Raw genomic sequence first — 14,761 nt, forward strand, 5'->3', positions numbered from 1 at the left:
AAATAAAAAATAAGGTAACCTTGGGCGGCGCCTGTGGTTCAAAGGAGTAGGGCACCAGCCCCATATGCCGGAGGTGGCAGGTTCAAACCCAGCCCCAGCCAAAAACTGCAAAAAAATTAAAGTAACCTTGCATTTAAAAACAATTATTAAAACACCTTCAAAATCAATATCTTAATTATTGTAGAAGACTTAAAGTAAATACATCAAAAATTAAAAAAAAGAAAAATAGAGCCAACCGTATGTTCATATACCCACGTTTTACTGTATAAAAATTTAAGTTCATCAATAAAGTACATAGGGGTGGAGAACTTGTGTGGTTTCTCTTTGCTCTGAATTTGCAGACTGTCAAACATGGAGTGTCCAAATACGTTCATTTCTCCAAGAAGAATTAGTTGAGCAGCTGGCTACGCTCCTGTTAGACTAGGGATACAGAGTTGAACCAGAAAGACAAACTCTGCCTTCCTGGCTCCTTTTGTAGTTCGAGAGACAAGCAGTTAAAGACTATGATTATGGACCATACCAAAAGGATAAAGGAGAAGAGTGACAGGGACGCTTTAGACAGACTGGGGTCGGGGTGTGGGTAGGTCTCATAGCAGTGAACCAGGAAAAGGTGGTATGAATTAACAATCCTTGATTATTTTTCCTACCATACAGCTAAGAAGAAAAAGAATCCTCGAAGAAGCTCTCTCCTCTTGGAATCATGATCTTAGCTCCTTCCCACTCCTGCCTGCCAAGCAGCACCCCAAGCTCCAAATGCTTTTCCACCCTCCTCTGAAGGTGCTGAAACCTCAGCACCTCTGTTCTCTTCGGTGTAACAGTGAGCTCGTTTGTATCTCAGTCTGCTCCGGTGTGCTAATCCAGGCTAGAGACGTCCATCTTACAGAGGACAACATGGAAGCCTCAGAGGAGCCTTGTGGAGTCAAGAACACACGAGGCAGGATTTCTAATGGTGGGACTATCAAGCAAAGAATCAAGGAGGTATCTTGGAGTCAGCTACATCTAGTTAAATCCCTCCTCGGGGGAGAAACTGTTCAACCCATCAAAAGAGCTGCCCTTCATTTTTCAAAAATTTATTCCCAGTATCGCGGTTTTCAGTCTTTAAGAGACAAAGTAACATGATTCAGCAAAGCAAACAGAGAAGAAATAGCAAGAGACATGGAAAGAGAACCAGACAAGGAAAACATCCAAGAAGCCAAGAAGCCAAAGGAGGTGCCTCCAAAGGACGAGGAAGTCTATAATATCTAACGCATGCGCTCTGAGGAGAGCCCTCAGCATCTAACATGCGGGCTCTGAGGAGAGCCTGCAACATCTAACAGGCGCGCTCTGAGGAGAGCCTGTAACATCTAACATGCAGGCTCTGAGGAGAGCCTGCAACATCTAACAGGCGCGCTCTGAGGAGAGCCTGTAACATCTAACGCGCGTACTCTCAGGATAGTCTATAATATTTAACGCATGCGCTCTGAAGAGAGTCTATAATATCTAATACGCGTGCTCTGAGGAGAGTCTATAACATCTAACATGCACACTCTGAGGAGAGTCTATAACATCTAACACACGTGCTCTGAGAGGTGGTCCAGGGGTCAAAGCCCATTTCCATAGGGAATAAATGGAGATAAGGAAGTGAAGACAAGCTTTAGGAAAATTAAAAGGGGAAGAACAGGGAGATAGAAAGGCAAAGACAATGGAAGGGCAAGTGTTTTATTCACATGTGTATATTGTTTTAGGACTGAAGAGACATGAGCATGTTTGTGGGCTGATGAGAAAGAGCCAGTAGAGGGCAGCGCCCGTGGCTCAAAGGAGTAGGGCGCAGGTCCCATATGCCAGAGGTGGCGGGTTCAAACCTGGCTCCAGCCAAAAAAAAAGAAAAGAGTCAGTAGACAGAGAGGGCCTCAGACAACACAAGAGAAAGCAGGGCCAACAATTGGAGGAGAAAAACATAAACTACAAAGCAGATCTACGTTCGCACCCCAGACCACTTCACTGACCTCTGGACTCGTATATGTTACTGCCTACTGGATGAGACAAATGACCATCCCAAACTTATGGTACCAGCTGCTTACACCAAAAGCCTTAAAGTAAATCCTGACTCTCTTTCTCTCGTAACTTCATACAGTACTGTGTATGGAAGTTGACCACCCACGGGACTATAATAAACTGGTCAACATATGGAGGTAGTCAACATAAGGAACCAGGCCCACCGTACTGATATCTACATGTGGTGCATGTCTGGTCTATGAAAATAAGGTTAAGTTAAGGAGGTGGGCAATGTAGGGGGGTGGTCAACTATGATGGTTCTACTGTTATTTCATTGGTCCAAACCATATGTCCAGAATCTAACCACTTCTAACTACCACCACCACCACCATCTATGACCTCGAGTATTAACCAGGCTGCCCGCCTCCTGCTTTGTCCCTCACCTGTGCCTGTCTATTTTCCACATGGCAGCCAGATGGATCTTTCTAAGACGTAAGGCAAATCATGCCACTCTGGTCCCAAACACTCAAAAGTCTTCCCACTGGACTCAGAATAAAAACCTCTACTTTGGCCTACAAACCCCTGAATGGCTTGTGCCCGGTGCTTCCCCAGATGCCTCTGTAAGGGGAGAGTTAGGGGTGTGGAGGAAAACACATCTGCTGCAACTGCCCTCCTCTTTTTCAGGGAAGTAAAGGAACAGAGGGCTGGAATTCCTGGCCAGAGCAATCACACAAGAGAAGGAAATCAAAGGTATCCAAACATGGGGGAAAGGGATCAAACTACTACTCTTTGCTGATGATATGATCTTATATCTAGAAACCCCCTAAAGATGCTGCCAAGAAATTCTTGGAATTGATAAATAAATTCAGCAAAGTCTTGGGTGACAAATCAATGGACACACATTGGTACCCTTCATGTATGCAAAGAACAGTCAAGCTGATAATCAAATCAAAGACTCAATATCCTTTACAATGGCAACAACGAAAATAAAATACTTAGGAATATATTTAACTAAGGAGGTAAAAGATCTCTCACGGAGAACTACAAGTCACTGAAGAAGGAAACAGCACAGGGCATAAACAGATGGAAAAACGCATCAGGCTCGTGACTCAGCAGAATCAACATTATTAAAATGTCTATACACCCTAAAGTGATCAACAAATTCAATGCAATCCCCATTAAATTATCAATATCATTCTTCACAGATCTAGAAAAAGTAAGTCTATGCTTCATATGAAACCAGAAAATACCTTGTATAGCCAAAGCAACTTTAAGCAACAAGAAAAAACCAGAAGGCATCAATTTTCCCAGACTTTAAGCTACACTACAAAGTGATAGTAACCAAAGCAGCATGGTGCTGGCACCAGAATAGAGACACAGATCAACGGATCAGAACACAGAACTCAGACATAAAACAATCCTCATATTGCCATCTGATCTTTGACAAGGCAGACAAAAACATACCAGGGAAAAGAATCCCTATTCAAAAGAAAGTTTTTGAGCTCTATGACTGCCACACCAAAGTCTTATCACAAGGTCCCTGCTAGACCAGTCTCTTTTGCCAAAGCCTAACCAGGGGCATGGATTCAAATGTCCTTCCCCAACAGGACACTTTGTATCAGTGAGGCTCCCAAATTAGACCAAGACTGGGAGGCTGTTAAAAATAAGTTCAACTTTTTAAAAGATAGGATCTAAAAGGATAGCTATTGACCAACTTTAAAAAGAATTTTTAGCTCTACCGGCGGGATTTGAGGACGCAATGTCTCACAGGAAGTTCTCAGCTCCCAGACATGGATCTCTGGGCTTCTTGCCTCAGAAGCGCAGCAGCAGGCATCGTGGGAAGGTCAAGAGTTCCTCAAGGATGATCCATCTAAGCCTGTCCACCTCACAGCCTTCCTGGGATACAAGGCTGGCATGACCCACATTGTGCGGGAAGTCGATAGGCCGGGATCTAAGGTGAATAAGAAGGAAGTTGTAGAGGCTGTGACCATTGTGGAGACACCACCCATGGTGGTTGTAGGCATTGTGGGCTATGTGGAAACTCCTCGAGGCCTCCGGACTTTCAAGACCATCTTTGCTGAGCATATCAGCGATGAGTGCAAAAGGCGCTTCTATAAGAACTGGCATAAATCTAAGAAGAAGGCCTTCACCAAATACTGCAAGAAATGGCAGGATGAGGATGGCAAGAAACAGCTGGAGAAGGATTTCAGCAGCATGAAGAAGTACTGCCAAGTCATCCGCATCATTGCCCACACCCAGATGCGCCTGCTTCCTCTACGCCAAAAGAAAGCCCATCTGATGGAGATCCAGGTGAATGGAGGCACCGTGGCCGAGAAGCTAGACTGGGCCCGGGAGAGGCTGGAGCAGCAGGTCCCTGTGAACCAAGTGTTTGGGCAGGATGAGATGATCGACGTCATCGGTGTGACCAAGGGCAAAGGCTACAAAGGGGTGACCAGTCGTTGGCATACCAAGAAGCTGCCACGCAAGACCCACCAAGGACTGCGTAAGGTTGCCTGTATTGGGGCATGGCATCCTGCCCATGTGGCTTTCTCCGTGGCACGGGCTGGGCAGAAAGGCTACCATCACCGCACAGAAATCAATAAAAAAATTTATAAGATCGGCCAGGGCTACCTTATCAAGGATGGTAAACTGATCAAGAACAATGCCTCTACTGATTATGACCTGTCCGACAAGAGCATTAATCCTCTGGGTGGTTTTGTCCACTATGGTGAAGTGACCAATGATTTTGTCATGCTGAAAGGCTGTGTGGTGGGAACCAAGAAGCGAGTGCTCACCCTTCGCAAGTCCTTGTTGGTACAGATGAAACGGCGGGCTCTGGAGAAGATTGACCTTAAGTTCATCGACACCACCTCCAAGTTTGGCCATGGCCGCTTCCAGACTATGGAGGAGAAGAAAGCATTCATGGGACCACTTAAGAAAGACCGAATTGCTAAAGAAGAAGGAGCTTAATGTCAGGAACAGACTGTACAGCTGGTGGGATCTCAATAAAAGTTGTTTTCTAATGACAAAAAAAAAAAAAAAGAATTTTTAAAGCCTCCAGTACTTTCTGGACTTCGACTTGGATATAGTCCTCATACCTTATAAAGAGCTTAACTCTACACACAGCACTAAGCCAGTATCACATGCCTGGCACCTGACCTCCCAGGAAGGCCTAGCTTACTCATCACAACTTAATGTAAATAGTAAATAAGTAGGTAAGAGGCAGCTGCATAGCAGCTGGCATAAGAAATTTCTCCAAATAAAATCCTCTCTCTGAGCGCACCAAAGAAATTCTTAAATCCATGCATAAAGGCCTTTGTATAACACTTATTTTAATAAGTTCTAAATATATTCATCTATAGATTTATTAGTCTTTCAACTTGTGGGGAGAAAATCTTAAGTATTTCATTGTAACCATAATTAAAATCATATGTCAACTGATGGATTCTACATATTTAAGAAATAGGTAAATCCCCGCTGTTTTTTCTCCAGCAGAGCACCACTTCACCTATCGCATAACAGTCTCACCTGGACATGTTTCCATAGGAATCAAAACTGAATTTACTGGTAAGTCATCAAATGATCCTGTCATCATCAGTAAATAAATTTCCCCTCTGACTACAACATCTGTTCAAATAAAGTTGGATTTCATAAAAACTTCTCTACAACTCAAATTTATTTTTTATTTTATCACACAAAAGAAAAACTCCGTATGTATGCTACACATCTAACAATTTCATTTAAATCTACAATAGACCTCTGTAAGTTGACCACCCAAGGGACTGTAACAAACAGGTCAAGGTACTGAGGTGGTCAACATAAGGAACTAGGCCTCCTGTACTAATAAGTACATGTGGTGCACATCCGGTCTACGAAAATTAGATCAACTTAAGGACATGGTCAATGGAGGGAGGTGGTCCACTATGGAGGTTCCACTATATTTTTGTTGCACTTGAAATTTGATTCAGAAAAAAACACTGGCAAAGAAAAATATAATCTACTTCCACAAGGTTAATGGCTACTAATAAAATTATTCATATGGGAAAAAAATGGTTTAGGTACCACGAGCTCCCGAAGTGACCCTCTCCTCTTCTTTATCCAATGAAACTACGTCTCTTCTGGACTTGCTGTCCCAAACTGTCTTGCAGTTTCCCCTCCCTACTTAAAGTTCTCTCGTCCTTTGTTAGCAACAAACTGTCCCTCTAGAGCCATACTTCCTTTCTGCCCCCCTGGTTCTCTCCATGGCCCCTCTGGGCTCTCCTTCCTCAAGCACCTGCTCCTGGCCAGCTGCATCCTGACTGTGCCCTTTGTCCTCTCAATATCGGTTGCTCTCCACGCATTGTTGGTCCCAGAAAGATCTCTCCATGCCTCACAACTCTGGAACCCAAAACGACCCTTCCAGCTGCCTCGTGAACATCTCCATGGGAATAACCTGCAGGCGACTACATTACTCCAGTAACAACTGTGCCTTCTTTCCTATCTTAGAGCTTTGCTATTTATTCAGCTGAATGCTCCAGAAACCCCTGAGTCCTTTGAACACATTCACTCATTCACCCACAGCAACTTTACAAAACGTTTCAGGAACTTTACACACAGTCTCTTTTCGAGTATTGCAAATAACGCTGAAATAGAGGGATGATTATCTCCATTTCACAGATGGCAGTTTATATAAATGATGTAAGCCCCTCACTCGTGATAACAACAAAAAAAAATTGTTTGTCTGACTCCAAAGTCCACAGTCTTCTCACAAACCATAAAACTACAGCCAGGTGCCAAATCCAGTCCACCACCTGTCCAAAGCTTTACTACCACACAGCCGTGTCATCAGTTTACCTATCGTCTGCGGCTGCTTTACTGCAGCACAAGTGAGTAGCTGCCGCAGAGAACTTGCGGCTCACCAAGCTTAAGAGAGTTACTATCTGTCCCTCTACAGAAAAAAATAAAGTGTTCCAACTCTAAACCTACACCAACTCTATCCCTACGACCTCGGTTTATGCTTCCCTGCATTACACCAACAGCCTCCTAACCAGTTTCCCTGCCTGCAGCCTTCATCTCCTCCACTTCATCTTCCAGAATGAAGAATCAAATTTTTATCTCTTATTCTGCAACCTTTAGGATAAAAGACAACCTCCTGATCACGCTAGGTAAGGCCTGTGATGTCACGGTTCCTTCCTTTCTCTCCATCCACGTCTACTTTCCATCCAAGCCAAACTGAAATGCAGGGAATTCTCCCCAAAGCCAAGCTATTTCATTCTTGTGTGTCTGCATAAATAATACTAGGTTCTCTTTACCTAAAGAGTACATAAGCCCTGCCTCATTTACCTATTTTGTATTATGAGCTCAGGAATCACTTGGTCCTAGAAGCTCTATAGGCGAAAAGCCTATTAAAAAAAACCTTTATACAGATCATCAATTCTGTGAGTGTAAGTTTGAAGTCTTTGTGAGTTATAAAGGAAAAAGCCTGGATAGAACTCCAAAAATGGACAAAGGCCTGGTCACTTACTCCGTAAGTGGCTAAAGGCCTAGTCATGTAGGAGGCAGGCCTGCAGGCAGGTACCTATATATCTCAGGAATTTCCAGACTACTCCCTAAAGATGGATGACTGCCTCCAGATGGTCTGTTAAAGGTCAAACTTTGTATCTGCTTGATCTCCTGGAGTTCTGGTTTTTATGGTATGTTACTTCTAATTAGTTAGCAAAAGAAACAACTTTAGATAAGGTTAAAAGTGTTGTTATGGATTAAGCAGTAAACATCCTAACGCCAGGTGGCTAGGGCCTGGGTCTTTGAATTTTAGTCATTAGATTGTTGATTAATAATATGTACGTTCAGTACTGCCTATCTAAGTTTGGTAAAATAAAGAAGCTTTGCTACATGCCAAAGAGAGCTGCGGCTTTCTTTACTCTCTGCCATTTCACTGTAAGTCTTAACCTCTGTGACACCACCTTCACGCAACAAGCTCTCCTGAACCTTCTCAGGCTGAGCTAGATGAACTTTCTTCATTCATTCATTCATGTGCATTCAATGAGCACAAAAAGCTTTGTGCTACATAAAATGATGCACAGAGCACAGACCTTGTTCTCACAAGCCTAACTTCTTTATTCCTTATTCTAAGCCTTGGCTCTGAGTTCACGGTTTAAAGAGGGCTCAGCAGAAGAGGGAGGCTGACATAGACAATGGGACGAGGACGGGGATGGGGAGAGAGAGAGTGGGACGGGCAGAGATGGCTCAGATTTTCTCTTTTGACACTCACAACACATCACGAGCTTACTGAGGGCTTAGCTGACCAGAACCACTGGCATGACACTGAATAAATGAAATACAAAGACACAAGTCAGTTTCCTAAACCAAGATCCTTGCAAAGAGTCCAGGCTAGTTAATAGAACATTGAGAAAAATTCCTATTGTTTTCTGGGAAAACTCAACCTTCACAGAATCTGAGAGGCGTTGTGAAAATGTGACTAGTCATAAAAAGAAATGTGGACATTCCTGCAAAAGACACACGTTCTGTTTGGAGTAAGAATCAGGAAAAAGTACACATCGCACAGTCTTTTTCTAACCACTGGAACACACATCTAAAACGACTAAACCATGAAGTAGGTACCTACAACCCTGAACTTTGGTCTCCATAAAATGTTTTCCTTCGCAGGATGCTCAGCTCATTAAAGAACAGAAAAGAAGAAAAAGTCTTTTTTACAAGCTGGGGTAAAGCAGACACAAAGAACTGACCCAGTTTCCAAAATAAACATGAGGCTTAAAGCTCTCTCCATCTGGATAAAACTAAAACCAGAAATGTAAATCAGCATGTTTACAGTGCCATTTCCCACCTATATCCTAACAGCAAGGGCAAGAAACATTTTAACTTATAACTTAACACTACTCCTATTAAGATTCATAGAACTTTTTAATTATAGGAAAACGACAACAATCCACTTTTAAGCCTGCCTGGATTTTCCTTCAAGGCCCAGCACCTTCCAAGCCCCACTAGGTATGGCGTACGGCCTCTTCCAGGCCCCAATGCTTTGCCCTGAGACAAGCCTGTCAGTCTTCCTAGCTAGCTAATTTCAGTATGGAAAACCAGTTCTCTTTCCCAAAGTATATTTCCTTTTCTCCATAATATTCCCTGAAAGTCTCCCCCCGTCCCCTTGACTCTTTGCAAAACATTTTCTACAGAGGACACGTTTTATTCTTTATAAAACAAGCTGTCCTTATACTTGAAAAGCCCTAAAATCTCTGCGACACCACCTTCTTTCTACCTTAACCTCATCTCCAACAACCAGCCCCATTCCATGCACAGGCATCACAGAATCTCAGATGTGTGAGCACTGAACGGGGCCTGAATGTTCATTTATTTCACCTTTACCTTTCACAACTGACCTCTCCCTTTTTCCTACAGGGAGAGGTCAGGGCAATGTTCATAATGTCTGCTAGACTTTTATCTGCACTCCACGGATGTAGTGCTGAAGGAGCTCATTACCTGAGAATGGAATGCGGCGATGGTCTTTTCTGCGGGATGCTGAGTGGCCGGTGAGTGATCAGGTGCTTCCCGGTGGCACTGAACCACCCTCATGGAGACTCAGAGTCCCTCCCTATGTGTCCCACTGGCAGATGGTCCGCTATACTTGTAAACGTGCTCAACCGTTTGCCTGCTGAATTATCAATCACACCAGTCATTGCAGAACATTTTCAGACTGTTTAAGCTCTGATCAATTACATCCTATTTGGAAATGGCAGATTAGCATCCTTAGGACCTTACGAAATCTCAGCAATTTTCATATTTATCATTTTTACTTTTGATTGGTTTTGCTTTTTACGACTTGGTTTCAAAGCATCACGGCAGGCCAGGTTCTGATGGTCACACCTGAGGTGCCTCAAATGAAGAAATGAAGAAAACAAACAAATGAAGTAAAAGTAAAAGCATACCTTTAGATAAAATGAATACTCGAGGTCCAGTGTTACAGGGCTTTAATATACGCTGTTGGCACGTTTTAAATTTATTTGAAGGTGTATTAAGACAAGTATGATCCATACGTAGGTGACTATGCAAGTTCTGAGACAGACTGTGCTGTGGTGCATTGTTTCACCCCAAGAAACACAGTCAACCGTGTCCTTTCTGATTCACCTGTGCAGGCCTCAATTTGCTCCATTTACTGATATTACTAGGAGGAGTTCATTTGTTTCCATCTGCACAGATTTTATGTTTCTTGATATTTGCGTATCTCAAAACTTTCGTAATTACCCATGTATATATGGAAAGAGGGAAATTCAGGGTTGAATATAAATTATTTAAGGCAATGAGGTATTCATGACTTACATTTTTTATTTTGTTTCTTTCTTTCATAAAATAGTAATGAGAGATGCAAATGTTGATTTCTTAGTTAGATTAAAGTAAAATACAATTTATGTGATAATTTAGTAATAAAGAAGCTAAGTAATTATTTCCTTGATAAATCTTTAGAAACAGACTTATAAAAACACATTAAGACAAGAGAATAATCGTATTTTAAAAAATTCCATACTTGTATTCCTTTGTTTTACAGCCAAGATAAATCATCAGTGTACAAAGGTGCTTCCTGAATAACAGCAAAATTAGTATGCTAATCCATGGAAAATCTAACATTATTAAAGCCAAAATAACAACATTATTTAAATAAAATGGATGAGAAAATGTTTCATAAAAACATCATTAAATACCATTAAGTATTTACTAAACAAATGAGCAGAGATCACCCGCATCTTGATCTAAATGCATCCATCCATATGCACACACACATCAATACGGTATTTTCTAAAACTGCTGCAGAATTAAACTCAAAAATATTCTCTTTCACAAAAGCCTAGTGGTAGTGCATTTCAAGAACATCCGCAGAGTAGCTAGGTTTATTCATGAGCGGACAGATACAGAGGAATGGGGAGGATGTCCCTGCCCCTGGGGAGTAAGGGCTCACAGCCGTGGAGGTCATCAGACACACAGAGACCGGAAAAGACAAACTCGAGGTGAAGAACACACGACTGCAGACATGTCAGGGGAAGGACCAAGCAGCGCCGCCAGTTCAGAAATCTGAGCAGGAAGGTTTGCCAAACAGGGCAAAGATATGAGTAAGGATTTAAGTCTAAGAAATCCCTAGGTAGTCGGTAAGGAGAATACCTTGGGATCCTGTGAGATGGGAGAGATCTGCAGGGAACCTCCGGGGACCTGGGAAAGGCCACAAGTCATAAATTTTTTAAAGTATTTGACTGATACCAACCAGGACAACCTTGAGACTCTCCATATGCAATTTAGCATAGGGTACCAAGAGCCAAGGACTGAGGTAACTCTTAAAAAGCGGGCTCAGAGAGGACCTAGGAGCTGGTCATTACTGCCACTGAAATTTCTAAATTGTGCTGGAAGGCATAAAAATTTCCAATGACTCCCCAGAGAAAAGAAAACTATCATTTAAAAGTAGTGATTATCTGTCCCAACAAAACACAGGCAGCTAGTGTGTTCTTCAGCCTTCCTTATTTGTTTGTTTTCGGTTTTGATTTGTTTTTAGAAACGGGATCTTGTTCTGTTATCCACACTGGAGTGCAGTGGCACAGACACAGCTCACTGCAGCCTTGAACTCCTGGGCTCAAACAATCCTCCCATCTCAGCCTACAGAGTAGCAGAGACTACAAGCACACACCACCACCTCTGGCTAATTTTATTCTTATAAAAGATGGGGTCTCACTATGTTGCCCACGCTAGTCTCAAACTCCCGGGCTCATGGGATCCTCCTACTTCAGCCCCTGAAAATGCTGAGTTGCAGGCGTGAGCTACCACACCTGGCCAACCCTTTGTATAAACATTTCTCTAGCTGTGGGCTGTGGCTCACGTCTACAATCCTAACACTTTGGGAAGCAGAGGTATAAGGATGGATTGAAGTTAGGGGTTTGAAACCAGCCAGGGCACAAGTGAGACCCTGTCTCTATCAAAAAAAAAAAAAAAAAAAAATAGAAAAAGTATCTGGGCATAGTGGCACACGCCTATTTTCCTAGCTATGTGGGAGGCTAAAGCAGTAGTATCACTCGAGCCGGAGAGTTTGAGGTTGCTGTGAGCTATAATGACACCAGGCCACTTTAGCCTGGGGCAACAAAGCAAGAATCTGGCTCAAAACATTTTTCTTAGTGATAAAGTTACAAGTGGTGCTTCTCAGGCAACTGGCACACACTGATCATAATCCTAGCACAAGTAAAAGCATGAAGCTTTCTTCCCCCTTCACACGCACACACACACTCCACTTAACCCCTGACTATGGCTGACAGTGCATATTAGTCTCTGGGAATACTGGTGGTTTATTTTCATTTGTTGGTTTTCCTTAATGTTATTATAGAAAAAAATGATATTAAAAATAGCTATAATATCCATATTTAATTGATATTTTTTGCTTATGAATCTAATAAATTTTAGAATTTTGCCAGTGACCATAATACTTCACGAGTCCAGATAGTTTTTCATAATCCTCTCGGTTGTTTCAAAGGAAATATCATATTGCCAAGGACTCACAGACTAAGAAGGAAATTAAAAGGCATCTCCCTGAAACACTCTGGCTGTTAAAATTAGACTTATTCAGAGGTATAGAAAGAAAACCTAAGTCAAAAGGCAAGAAGATGCAGGAATTGGGACATAAACAGGAAGCACTGCTCAGGCACTGAACGGAGACAGGAACTCGGGGAAGAAAAGAACCTGCTCCAAAATCAGGCCTTCACCTTGAAATCCAAACAGGAACTCCAGAAAGGAAAAGAAGAAAGGAGAAAGAAATTTCCATCTGGTGAGTATAATTGGTCATTCGCAAAGTAGAGAAGGGATAGACCAACTCCGAACCAAATGAAGTTTTGAAAACTCAACTGAATATATGTAAATATTTACAACACAGGTAGATTTTGAAGGTCACAGTCGTGGACAAAGGGCTGCTGGGGCTTCCATGGACTGGCTTCTTCGAACTTACATACACAGCCCTGGTGGGAGACTCAGCATTTTGCAGTCCACCCCAAAGCAGCTCCCAGGTCCACAGAAGAAGACAATACCGCTCGCCTGCATTCTCACAAAGGAGTCAGGCCGGACACTAACACTGAGCTTTCCTTGGCACGTATCTTCATCACAGACCTACGGAGGACATGCTGAAGGACATCAGATCACCAGCATTACCAGCAGGGACATCTTCAACTTCCTTTGTTCACAAAAAAAAATTGAGATGGAGCATGGAATTGTTAAGAATTATTTAGGTGTTAGGAATATGGAGCAGAAAAAGGCCCTGCTCTCATGGAGTTTACATCCTGCAGTAAAGAATAACAGAGTGAATGTGGTTTGTGATCTGGGTGGATACTATGAAGATAAAAGATAAAGGGAAGAAATTACTGGCAACTGGTCCTGGGTGGCTTCCTGTAATAGGGTAGCGATGGAAGTAATTTCTGTGCAGGGGATTCAGTGAAACTTGTGGGGTAAGTCAGGAGTGGAGTGTTAGAAATACTGGGGAAGCAAGTACAAAGCCTCTGAGACCAGAGTGAGCTTGGTACCCTGTTCCCCGAAAATAAGACAGTGGTGTTGCGCGACCCGAGACGCAAACGAGCAGCAGCTTTGCTGTAGGTGTGAACTCGTTCCTGTAATTATTAAGTCAAGAAACAGACTACACACCGTGGGATGGCATATAGCAAAATTCTTTATTCCAAGTTTAAGTTTTATACTCTTCCAGTCATGTACACACCTCATCCATTATCTACTAGCTGAATTTTAACTTGAAAGGAAATATTTATCATATCAATGTAACCACTAGTGTAGTAAATCCCTTCCTCTAAACAGTGACTAGTTTTCCGAGCAGGGCACAAAGAGGAAAGAAGCTATAGGGGAACAGAGTTAATAGAAGAATATCTTCAAGCATTCACTCAGTTTACTCAGTATGAAGTAACGACTGTGACCTTCCTTCAGGGCAGAGCACCTATAGACCTCTGACGATATGTTGTTAACATACGTCAACCCTCTGGCCCGTATGGATCTCAGGCTTTACGGGGTGTACTGCTTCAGAGAAAAGGCCTAAGGAATTTTACAATTCCAAAAAAGCCTAACTCTGTGAGTAACCCAGGGGGGTCCAAGCCTCTTAAGCCTCTGGAAGAAAAGCATGTCATTTTAAACTCACACTGAATTTACTTTGTGTGGTCGATGTAGGATAAGTTTATTTCTAAATATTATCCTACACAGTGTCTTATTTTAAGGTGTGCTCCCAAAGATGCGCTAGGCCTTATTTTCAGGGGACGTCTTATCTTTCCTGTGAGTAGGTCTTATTTTTGGAGGATGTCTTATTTTCGGGAAAACGGGGTATTAGGAGACAGTAAGGGGGCTGGCCTAGATTTAGGAGAATGGGCAAAGGCAGAATGGCAAACACTGACATAAGCGAGGCAGGCCCAGGTGAGATAAGGCCTAGACACAGTGGGCAGGGAGTCAGGACTTTGTATACACTGGAGGGATTGGAGGAAAGGAATAGTGTGCTCTGATTCACTTTAAAGGGGCCATTCTGGCTTCTGAGTAGAGATAGTGGAGCAATAATGAAAACAGAAGGAACATATAGGAGGTCAATTCCAAAGTTCAAGTCTTCAATGATTGTCTTGGCTAGAAAGCTATGGAAAGAGAGAAATAATGGAATGTGTTACGTAAGTTAACCCAGCGGCCCTTCTGTATGAACGGCGGTAACACATGAGGGAAACGGGGCAATCTGGGATGATCCCCAGACTTGGAGCCTGACTAACAAAGGGAGCGAAGGTGCCCTTCAACTCTACCT

At 42.7% G+C, this 14,761-nt stretch overlaps 1 protein-coding gene and 1 pseudogene across 3 annotated transcripts in view; one reads left to right on the top strand and one right to left on the bottom strand.

The window, feature by feature from the left end:
• Positions 1-14,761, bottom strand: part of KCNH5 (potassium voltage-gated channel subfamily H member 5) — a 416,514-nt gene that overhangs the window by 246,061 nt on the left and 155,692 nt on the right. The window lies entirely within an intron of this gene.
• Positions 3,719-5,019, top strand: LOC128593334 (60S ribosomal protein L3-like; annotated as a pseudogene). Its single transcript, XR_008382329.1, has one exon. The product of XR_008382329.1 is annotated as a 60S ribosomal protein L3-like (transcript).

The sequence above is a fragment of the Nycticebus coucang genome, chromosome 9 (genome assembly GCF_027406575.1).
Source record: "Nycticebus coucang isolate mNycCou1 chromosome 9, mNycCou1.pri, whole genome shotgun sequence".
Classification (NCBI taxonomy): domain Eukaryota; kingdom Metazoa; phylum Chordata; class Mammalia; order Primates; family Lorisidae; genus Nycticebus; species Nycticebus coucang.